Source organism: Orbicella franksi, chromosome 11, assembly GCF_964199315.1.
Source record: "Orbicella franksi chromosome 11, jaOrbFran1.1, whole genome shotgun sequence".
NCBI classification, from domain to species: Eukaryota; Metazoa; Cnidaria; class Anthozoa; order Scleractinia; family Merulinidae; genus Orbicella; species Orbicella franksi.
Window position 1 is genome coordinate 12,600,873 of NC_138155.1, and position 12,230 is coordinate 12,613,102.

Sequence of the window (12,230 nt, forward strand, 5' to 3'; positions counted from 1 at the left end):
CAAACCAAAATCGTCGCCGTTGTTCGGAAAACTTTCGGCAGAACAATTAAGCTGCACTTGGGGGTGGGCAGCGTAATTTTTTCTCTCGTAAAGTCAATTCTCACCGGTGTACCCCAAGGCAAATTGACCGCCGCTGTGCGCATCGAGGTGATCACAATTCAAAAACTAATTATCCACATGTGTCGCATTCGGACCACGTCTCTCTAAATACAACCCCCGGTTTAAATCCCTTTTTATTCTAATTCCGACTCGTTTTAATAGGCATGCTGCTGAAAACATTCTTTGTCTGTCATTCGTGCGGCGTTACAACTTTTCTGCTTTTTATGAAGTCGACCGCGCGGTGGTTAGAATGAAGAATGCGTGACTGAAATTCTGTTTTTGCGCGTATAAATCTTTCTCTGAAACCTGGCAATCGTCATGGAAGTTATTCGTTTTCAATTTTTTGAGTGTTCGCGGAGCGTCCAGATTATGACTCAACTGTTTTCAGTCGAGCGCGCGGTACTTTATAAACGAGGTGTGACTTTTTAGTTGTGAAAGAGCGCCGTTGTTTTCAATCAAGCTCGCAGCAAACGAAGGTGTGATCTTTTCTGTAGAACAACTATCAGTCTGGAAATGAAATAAGGTATCGAAGAGTCTTAACTTTTTTAGCAGAGCGCACACATTTTAAAACGTGTTAGCAAATATCGCAATGAATAATCCTCAAGCAGGTTATAATCTAGTGTATTTTGTCGTATGGTAATTTACGGCGTTCTTTCAATTTTTGGCTTTAAAGCAAACTGTTTTCAATGATCTGATCATTATTATCAACTGAGCTTTGTCGAAGTTACATCTCCCTGAGCGAAAATGTCGAAATACTACAAAGTGTCAAAAATTTTGGCTGTAAGGTCCGTTGGCGGCCGAAAAGAATACCGAGTGAGATGGAGCGGTTTCGGAAGTGCGGCTGATAGCTGTGGCCGAATGCTCGACTTAAAGCAGTCTCTCCTCCTGCTTTTCAATCCGTGTGTCGAACGCGGAAACAGCGGGACAGCGTTGTAGATAGTGATTAGTGTGCCAGTGAGCGCTTGTTAACAAAAAGACTGAAAGTGAAGAATGATCATCGCAGTTAATTTTCCAATTTAAGCAATTGGAACGAAGAAGCCTGAAAAAATTAGGGCTTCAACGGGATTCGAACCCGTGACCTTCGCGATACCGGTGCGATGCTCTACCAACTGAGCTATGAAGCCACACATTGGGAAGATATGAACTCAATTAATTGATCTCGCTCCCAATGTGTGGCTTCATAGCTCAGTTGGTAGAGCATCGCACCGGTATCGCGGAGGTCACGGGTTCGAATCCCGTTGAAGCCCTGATTTTTTCGTTTAGCCAGGTTTTTTAGCTGCCATGACGGTAAATAAGCCTAAGTTCTGCTAAGAAAGCTTTTTTTTAACTAAAAGGAGAGATTTTTCGATGAAGTACAAAATTGAGCAAAATTTCAATTCCGGGCATCCGCAAAAGCCAAAATTTGGACTTAATTGCCATTAACCGTTCTCAATTTTGTTCGTTGCCTCTTTCCTTTCTGCTTTTCTCGGTCCTTTTGCACTGACTACCTTTTGCATTGTATGTTCTTTCTGGCTGCCTTGAAAAGTTGGATGTTAATTACGGGCGAAGCCTAGAAATGGACCTTGATCAATGATAGGCGTAGTGGACCATTTTACCACCGTTTTTGCACCAAAACTGACAACGTTGTTTTTCGACTTGCGACATCGGAATGTCGTCGATATCTAAACCTGACCATTGTGCGGAAAGGCCCAGCCTAGTACTACCATCTGCTTATCAATAATATCAGGTGATATTTAAATTGATGACGTCATAAGTGGTACAAAGAGCACGACCATTAAGTGGCCGTATATGGCCGTAAGTGGCCGTATATGTTCTTAATCCACTTGTTCTTATATGCGGGTGTTTACTGTAGCATACAGTCAAATCTCTCAGCGAAATAAACTGATTTCCTTTAGGTGATAGCTTTAAGCGTTATTGAAGAGTACCTTCAGGCAAGTGCAATTTTAAAATTACCTCTTGAGGTGGAGGGGGCGGGGTTGTCGAAAGAGGAAGGTTGTCGAGGGGGGGGGGGGTACTGTAAATATTTGGCTCCATACAAACATACATACTTACCCTTAATTTAAACACGGTAGAAACTTAGTTATATTACAAGACTGAGAAAAAAATGAAAATAACTGATTTACATGTTAGCCGTGTGGGAGTGCGAGGAGGACATTAGGTGATTCATGTCAATTTTAAAGTTATTAAAAGATTTAATGGCTCTGATGTTAGATGGAAGGCTATTCCACAAATGTGCCTCACTGTAGCAGAAACTACGCTTAAGAAAATCGATATGGGGCTTCGACAGAGTTAATTTTCTTTTTCACTATTGTTAAGTCCATAGTCCGTACTGAAGGGTTTAAATAGGTCTTTCAGATACTTTGGAGTCTGATCGTTCATAATTTTATTCATTTCAAATTTGCTTTTTCCTTCTGATATAGAGATTATCCTACCCTAGCTTACCGCGGATAATCAGACTTATTTAATAGGGTAAGATATACTACCTAGCGATATGTGTTCTTTACCAAACTTGAGAATTTGAAAGCACTTAGGCAGTACAATCCAAGTCAATTTACATGTGTAATGAAGCTTTAACAATTTTGTTATGTCTTCGAGCTCTGAATGAGGAGGGAACTGGAGCAGGACGGCGGGGAGGAGGGGCAGTAGCAGAGAGGGCTGCTACATTGGATGGAGCTTCATTGAAATTGTACGACCCAGAATATTGATAACCCTGTAAATACAAATAAAATGATTATGCAGTGTCATGACTAGCGCTTTCCCGTTTTTTTTTTTGTTTTTGTTTTTTTTTTTTCAATTTATCTACTTGCAGCTTTTCAACGGAGAAAGGTGTAATTAAAATATGTCGAGGTAAATCTTTAATTTGCAAAATTATTTGAATATAACCTCCAAAATGTTCTAAGGTTAATTTAGTGTTCATGTTACAGAAAAAAAAAAAAAAAAAAAAAATAGGTGTAAGCCCTAGTTTGGTTGTTATTTGGATAGTCACACCAATATTTTAAACTTAAATGTAGTGCAGCCACGACAAGGCATAAAAATGGTCTTATGCTTGAAAGTGTAAAAGGATCCTAAGGCTGAAACTGAAACAGGTAAGAACGCACCGAGCCCTCTATTAATATGAAACAACCCAGTGTTTATAAAGGGAAGACACTAGAAGACATAGATATCGAGTGTTTTTAATGCAACCGTAAGAAAAACTCTCAGGGTGCTTAACTGTTTGTAACTGTTTGTATGGATTTAAAATTCCAGTCGACAAGTGTGTAACCTTATTTGTCTTACTTCTTGAGATAGTTTACGATATTAGATTTCCTGTTTAAATGGATAGTGTTGGGTGGAATTTTCATCCTTGACGGAAACATCTACCGTCTACATCTACATCTACTGGGTGCCATGTCTAAAAATAACTACAAAGGGAATACCTTGGGAATAAGAACTTGTATGTGGGCTAGCTCTTTCAGATGTTCCCTTTATCATATCGAGTGCACCAATCAAGAGCGAGATTTACGACACTCTCACATCCCAATAAAAGGGCTGAGAAATATTATTTAGATTGCAAAAGTCCAAAGTATCTACAAATTATTATTTACATCTTTAGCAAGTAAAATTAAAAAAAATTAAGTGGGTTATGTTCATTACAAAATTAAACTTTAGGCTAAGGCCCCGTCCACACTATGCTGGGGGAAATTGGAAACAGTGTTTTCACTCTGAAAACTCATCAAATGTTTTCCGTCCACCAAAAAAAAAAAAAAAAAAAAAAAAAAAAACGGAACAATCGCCGGACATTTTGGATTTGTTTTGTCGAAAACTCTCGCAGCGAAATCACATGATAATCGTAATTGACTACATCGTTCTCGAAAAGCTCTGTTTTTAAAGTGTTTTCCGTCCACACGAAAAGTTTGCTAAGATCTTGTTTGAAAAGCTTCGTTTTCGTGATGGATCAGGTGGACGGTAGGTCTAACCGTAGAAATAAAGCTGCGTTTTAAAATTTCCCCGGCGTAGTGTGGACGCTGCCTAAGCATTGAAGATTGAAACATTGGAATTCATTTGCATGGGCTTACGGACCGGAGGGACGGGGGGGGGGGGGCGCAGCCCCCTCCAGTTTCAGATATTTTTGAAATTTTTGGGCAAAACGCTGATGATTCGGACAAAAGTACTCGGAAAACTGAAAACATTCCTAAAGGTTGTTAAGGCCAGGCTTGTAGGCTACTTTTCATGACGTTTGCCTTGTCAAAATGGAGTTGAAGTCAAATGATACACGGATCTAGGTACTCTTTTTTGGAAAAGCCATATGTCGTTTAATGTGTATCGTGGAAATCCACGAGATGGATATTACTTCCATCAACAAAACAACGACAAGAGAATCAAAGCAAACGAAGACCAAGACTTTTGTTTTGTTTTGTTTTGTTTTGTTTTGTTTGTTTGTTTTTTTTTTCTTTTGTGGTGGCTTTGAAAAGAGCCGGTTTGATTGGCTCCACAAAGAGCCGTTTTAAAATTTTCTTGAACTTGTCGTACGAGGAAGAATTACCTGTTTCTGATTTTACTACGCTGTCGATAGAGGTCATAGAGTTCGCAAGGTTTCAACATAACTATTTTTGGACTGATAACAATATCACTAGACGTGAGAATTGTGAACGTTTTTGTTTTTACTGCAATTTGAGTGCTTTTGAACAACAATCACGCTTTCGGGCTATGTGTAATTTTTTCGGGCATGAAGGTCATCCATGTCTATGTTTGTTTTTACCATGCTGAGTGCCATAGTTTTGAATCCGTATTCGCTATTGTTTTATTATTCCCAGGTAGTATAATTGTTTTGTTTTACAACAGGGCATAGGGTAATTAAAAAACCTTTTATTGGCAGTATATTTTCATAGAAACGCCCTAAAACCAGAAAAAAAAAAAAAAAGAAAAAAAAAAGAAGAAGACAATAAATCTTTATAAAAATATACATTACGCAGATTTTTTTTCGGTGAATATGTGTTAGGTTGGTCATCAAAATGTAATTTCTTGATAAAGCTTAGACACATTGCGGAAAAAAAGACAACAACAACAACAACAACAACAACAAAAACAACTGTTTTTCTTAATTTTCCAAATTTATGAAACCAGTATAGGATTCCATTTTCCGTATATTTGTTTTTGGGTTGTTTTAAAGCTCTATTAAGGAAATGTGTGTGTTAATTCTTCAAATTAATTGCGTGTACCCTCACCTATTATACTACGGTAATAAAGTTCATGCACACTGTGTACTAAAAAAATGAGAAATAAATTTACACTAAAATAATTGTAAGAAAACTCTAGCATGCCTGACCATCTTAATCAAAATACTACTTTCACTTCCTGTATCATTTCTCACATGAAATTCATTTTCATATTTCGACAAACGTATTTATAACCATTGGAGTCTAAACTTCGGACATTTTTTCTTCCATTTTTTATTTAATGTTAAACTTCGGACATTTTTTCTTCCATTTTTTATTTAATGTTTATTCGAAAGAGGATGCATTACGCCTACTGGAAGTTGCCACTTCTTATTAGAGCTGAGTTAAGACTTCCTGTCAATGACTTTTTTAAATTCCCACCCGGTAATTTCCGCGGGTGTTAGATTTAATATAGTGGCATTTGATACGAAATTTTTAGTACATTTTTCAAAAGAACACCTTCTAAACCGAAGATTCTAGTTATTTTATTATTATTTTTTGTTTTAATTGTTTTTTTATATTGGCTAGTGACTAATTAGATTATGTTAACTGGTATCAAGTCATATATCTATCTATCTATCTATCTATCTATCATAATCGTTACCAGAACTCTCAGGCCAACAAAGGTGTCACAACGTCAGGAGGATCAGTAAAGATTCCCAGTCCAAATCTCGCAGCATAAACGAACGTAGAAAGTTAAAAAATTGTGAGGACGGAAAACTTCTGACGTAAAAAAGATTAAAAAATTTAATACAAAACATTTCGGTTAGAGACCTCCTTCAGTTATTACAACTTTTGAATAAAAACGAGCTTAAAATAAGATTAAGGTGCTAGTGATTACGTAATTATAAGGGACAGTTAATAAAAGTACAAAATCACGTGAAAAAGCAAAATGTGGTGTTGATTAACAAAGAACGAAAAACAAAATCAACAAAGCGCAAAAAAATTTAATAAGTCAAAAAAAAAAAAAAACTATTATGAAAATAATCGGCAGAGTCTGAGAGATAAAAGCTAAGAACTTAAAGGCCAAACTGGCTAAAACAAATAAAATAACCGAAGAGGCAACGCGGCAATCTTTGGAAAAAGTAAAACCCTCCCTACATATAACTGAAAACATCAACTGTAACAAAATCCCAAATCGAGGCCTTTGGAGCCTGAAAGGGCAAATTAGCAACAAAATCCCTGGAGGGGCCCTTAAATAATATAAATCATAATAAGATCCCTTGACAGGGCCTTTGAGTCTAATCAACACCTAAAAGGCTGACAAAATCCAAGAAAAGGGCCTTTGAACGATCAATCAATAACGCACAATATAGGAGAGGATTTCATTAATTATAACAAATTCTATTTTTCGAATGAAATTCCTTTCTTTTATTTAAGCCATGGGGTGCCAAAGAAAACAGCTGAGCGCTCCAATAAGCCTCTTCTGTAATTAGAAGCCTATCGATCTCCTCAGAGTTGTTTGGGGCCTGTACCTGATCAATACATTGGAACGAAAAGTCATCTAGAGTGTGTGGGATTTGGTTAAAATGTATTGCTACTTCACAAGTTGTTTTGTTTGTGAGCATAGCAGACTTATGATTACGAAACCTAATTCTAAAATCGGTAGTGGTAGATCCCACGTATTGCAAGCGACATTTCTTGCAAGAAGGCAAATAAATTACATTTTTTGAATCACAAGAAAGCCTATATATATATATATATATAGCTCGCTGGCATACAAAGCTTTGCTTTCATGTCCAGTTTGAGCACTCTACTGGGATGAGTCGTTACCGTCGCAATTGCGTATGCTCACTAGGTCGCTAGTTTGAGCCCTCTGGCAATGGCTTAGATACTACCACATGTGTAGTATTTGGGGCGGCTTTTTAAGCTTAGCCTCCATCCTAGTCTTCAGCACTGCACTGATGAGGCCCAGAAGGCCGAAACAGTACTGTCTGCAGTTAGATATAGCTCGCTAGCATACAAAGCTCTGCTTTCATGTCCAGTTTGAGCACTCTACTGGGATGAGTCGTTACTGTCGCAATTCCGTATGCTCACTAGCTCGCTAGTTTGAGCCCTCTGGTAATGGCTTAGATACTACCACATGTGTAGTATTTGGGGCGGCTTTTTAAGCTCAGCCTCCATCCTAGTCTTCAGCACTGCACTGATGAGGCCCAGAAGGCCGAAACAGTACTGTCTGCAGTTAGTTATCTATCTATCTATATCTATCTATCTATCTATCTATCTATCTATCTATCTATCTATCTATCTATCTATCTATCTATCTATCTATCTATCTATCTATCTATCTATCTATCTATCTATCTATCTATCTATCTATCTATCTATCTATCTATCTATCTATCTATCTATCTATCTATCTATCTATCTATCTATCTATCTATCTATCTATCTATCTATCTATCTATCTATCTATCTATCTATCTATCTATCTATCTATCTATCTATCTATCTATCTATCTATCTATCTATCTATCTATCTATCTATCTATCTATCTATCTATCTATCTATCTATCTATCTATCTATCTATCTATCTATCTATCTATCTATCTATCTATCTATCTATCTATCTATCTATCTATCTATCTATCTATCTATCTATCTATCTATCTATCTATCTATCTATCTATCTATCTATCTATCTATCTATCTATCTATCTATCTATCTATCTATCTATCTATCTATCTATCTATCTATCTATCTATCTATCTATCTATCTATCTATCTATCTATCTATCTATCTATCTATCTATCTATCTATCTATCTATCTATCTATCTATCTATCTATCTATCTATCTATCTATCTATCTATCTATCTATCTATCTATCTATCTATCTATCTATCTATCTATCTATCTATCTATCTATCTATCTATCTATCTATCTATCTATCTATCTATCTATCTATCTATCTATCTATCTATCTATCTATCTATCTATCTATCTATCTATCTATCTATCTATCTATCTATCTATCTATCTATCTATCTATCTATCTATCTATCTATCTATCTATCTATCTATCTATCTATCTATCTATCTATCTATCTATCTATCTATCTATCTATCTATCTATCTATCTATCTATCTATCTATCTATCTATCTATCTATCTATCTATCTATCTATCTATCTATCTATCTATCTATCTATCTATCTATCTATCTATCTATCTATCTATCTATCTATCTATCTATCTATCTATCTATCTATCTATCTATCTATCTATCTATCTATCTATCTATCTATCTATCTATCTATCTATCTATCTATCTATCTATCTATCTATCTATCTATCTATCTATCTATCTATCTATCTATCTATCTATCTATCTATCTATCTATCTATCTATCTATCTATCTATCTATCTATCTATCTATCTATCTATCTATCTATCTATCTATCTATCTATCTATCTATCTATCTATCTATCTATCTATCTATCTATCTATCTATCTATCTATCTATCTATCTATCTATCTATCTATCTATCTATCTATCTATCTATCTATCTATCTATCTATCTATCTATCTATCTATCTATCTATCTATCTATCTATCTATCTATCTATCTATCTATCTATCTATCTATCTATCTATCTATCTATCTATCTATCTATCTATCTATCTATCTATCTATCTATCTATCTATCTATCTATCTATCTATCTATCTATCTATCTATCTATCTATCTATCTATCTATCTATCTATCTATCTATCTATCTATCTATCTATCTATCTATCTATCTATCTATCTATCTATCTATCTATCTATATATATATATAGTTTCGTGTACGATGTGGCGAAGAGACCAACTCTTGACTGTTCTGGACGAGTTTAATGTACAACGTTTCGGCCGTTCAGCCTTCTTCAGGTTAAAAGTTAAAAACTAAAAAAAACTATTTACAATGGTTGCGATTTACAGAAACACCGACTTATATACAGAGCAGAAATATTATGATTGAGGTTACGTAAGACAACAAAGGTCTAAATTACAAGATGAAAAAGGATTAGACAATCAAAGACAAATACAGAACTATGGGTGACATGTGAATACAAATAAGGTGAATACAAATGAGTGACAAAAACTAGAGAGAAAAATCTTACTTAATTAGTAGTGTTAACTCTGGAGTAACAAGCTCCCCATTGAAGGCCTCTGAATGAATGTAATTAGGTAAAAATCATAACAGGATCCCAGGAAAAGGCCATTAAACTACAGTAATAATTTCCCTTCCAAAGCCCCTGAATGAAAAGCCGACAACAAACATAACAGAATCCTTGAAAAGAGCTCTTGAACTTAGAAATAAACAAATAACAAAAATGATAACAGAATAAAATTAAAATGCGTCATATTGGAAAAGTGGCAAATCACAACTACTCAATTGTAGTAATTAATGCGGTGTCTCGATCTAAATTCCCGCCGTTTGTTAAGAACATGAGGATTAAGGGTAAATGATTGCGCGGTCCAATAAGCTTCCCTAGTGAGTAATAATTGTTCAAGTTGTAAGGAATTTTCAAAAGACCTAATTTGTTCAATGATGATGAAATTGATTTGAGAAATTTCATGTTCAGAGTTATTAAAGTGGATGGCCAATTCGCAAGTTCTTTTGTTCTTCAGCATGTTCGACTTGTGGTTAAGAAATCTTACTTTAAATTCAGTCGAGGTGGAGCCTACATATTGCAGATTGCATTTGGCACAAGTGGCTAAATAAATAACATTTTTTGACGAACAAGACAGCTTTTGTTGAATGGGATATTGACGACCAGTTGCCGAACTTTGAAATTTCGAAGCTTGAATTAAATAGTTTTTACACAGATCGCACTTCTTCTTGCATTTTTGAACAACCTCCGTTTTCTTCTCTTTGATTTCTACTGGAGGCTACCCGGAATTTTGATGGCGCCAACATCTCCTTAAGATTTTTGGTTCTACGATAAGCGGGAAATATCGACTTGGATGGAAAAATTTCTTTGACTTCTGGTGAGGATTGTAATAGATAAAAGTGCTTTTTGATAACTTTTTGGGATATCTGGCAAAATTGGATTGTAGTCGAGCACCAATGGAAAAACTTTCTTTGCTGGCTTTACCTTTTTCCTCAAAAGTTCGGCTCCTGGTATACTAAGAGCTTTGTCGAACTGTTTATCGACAAGCTCCGCTGGATAATTTTGCGATTTCAAATACCCTTTATATTCCTTACATCTATTTTGTAGAAAATCGTCAGTAGAACAGTTAGGTTTGATTCTTAAAGCTACCCCAAAGGGAACTGCTCTTTTGCTGTGTGAGGGGTGTGAACTCGAAAAAGGTAGATAGAGGTGGCTATCGGTGGGTTTAGCATAAACATCAGTGCTAATAAACCCGTCACGAAAATGCAACGTGAGATCAAGGACATTCAAATGACTGTCCGAGTAAACCAATTCGAATTTGATAGTAGGATACAAACCATTAATATAATCAGTGAACTCCAGTAACTTAGGTAAAGACTCTGTGAACTTCTGTTCTAGGTTCGTTGTCCTCAGTCAACAAGAGTACCAAAACAAGATACTAGAACAGCTTAATAATGATTTGTATTATGATAGCTTAAACTCCGACCCCACACTTGACCATTTTGAAGTGGCTAAGGAATGGAGTCGTAAGTGGTTTTCTGAAGGGCAGATTAGCCAGGAGATTGCCACGTGGGTTGTAAATCTTGAACCAAAACCGGGAGTGGCATTTGGGAATGTCAAAACACACAAACGTGACAACCCACTTCGACTTATTACATCTTGTTGCGGTACGGCAATCGAACGGCTCTCTGCTTTTACATAATTTTACCTCAAACCTCTTCCACAGAGTCTTCCATCTTTCGTTAAGGATTCTACGGATTTTATTAACAAATTAGGAGATTTGAATATAAAACGCCCATTCCCCGAGGGGTCCCTACTTGTGTGTTGGGATGTAGTCTCAATGTTTCCGAACATTGACAACAATCTAGGTATTTCAGCAGTTAGAAGGGCACTTAATTCAAGATCTGTTAACATTCCTTCCACTGACTGCTTAGTTGAAGCTGTTGAAATTTGTCTCAAGGTAAATAATTGCCAGTTTTCTGGTCAGAGTTTTGTTCAAAAACACGCCACGGCCATGGAACCGAAAAACGCCTGCAGTTATGCAGATTTAGCGATGGGTATCATCAATGAGAAAGCCAAATTTGGAGGTAGCTTGAAACCTATGCTTTGGTGGAGATACAGGGATGATATTTTTGACATATTTGGACCCAGGGTTTACCTAAGTTACTGGAGTTCACTGATTATATTAATGGTTTGTATCCTACTATCAAATTCGAATTGGTTTACTCGGACAGTCATTTGAATGTCCTTGATCTCACGTTGCATTTTCGTGACGGGTTTATTAGCACTGATGTTTATGCTAAACCCACCGATAGCCACCTCTATCTACCTTTTTCGAGTTCACACCCCTCACACTGCAAAAGAGCAGTTCCCTTTGGGGTAGCTTTAAGAATCAAACCTAACTGTTCTACTGACGATTTTCTACAAAATAGATGTAAGGAATACAAAGGGTATTTGAAATCGCAAAATTATCCAGCGGAGCTTGTCGATAAACAGTTCGACAAAGCTCTTAGTATACCAGGAGCCGAACTTTTGAGGAAAAAGGTAAAGCCAGCAAAGAAAGTTTTTCCATTGGTGCTCGACTACAATCCAATTTTGCCAGATATCCCAAAAAGTTATCAAAAAGCACTTTTATCTATTACAATCCTCACCAGAAGTCAAAGAAATTTTTCCATCCAAGTCGATATTTCCCGCTTATCGTAGAACCAAAAATCTTAAGGAGATGTTGGCGCCATCAAAATTCCGGGTAGCCTCCAGTAGAAATCAAAGAGAAGAAAACGGAGGTTGTTCAAAAATGCAAGAAGAAGTGCGATCTGTGTAAAAACTATT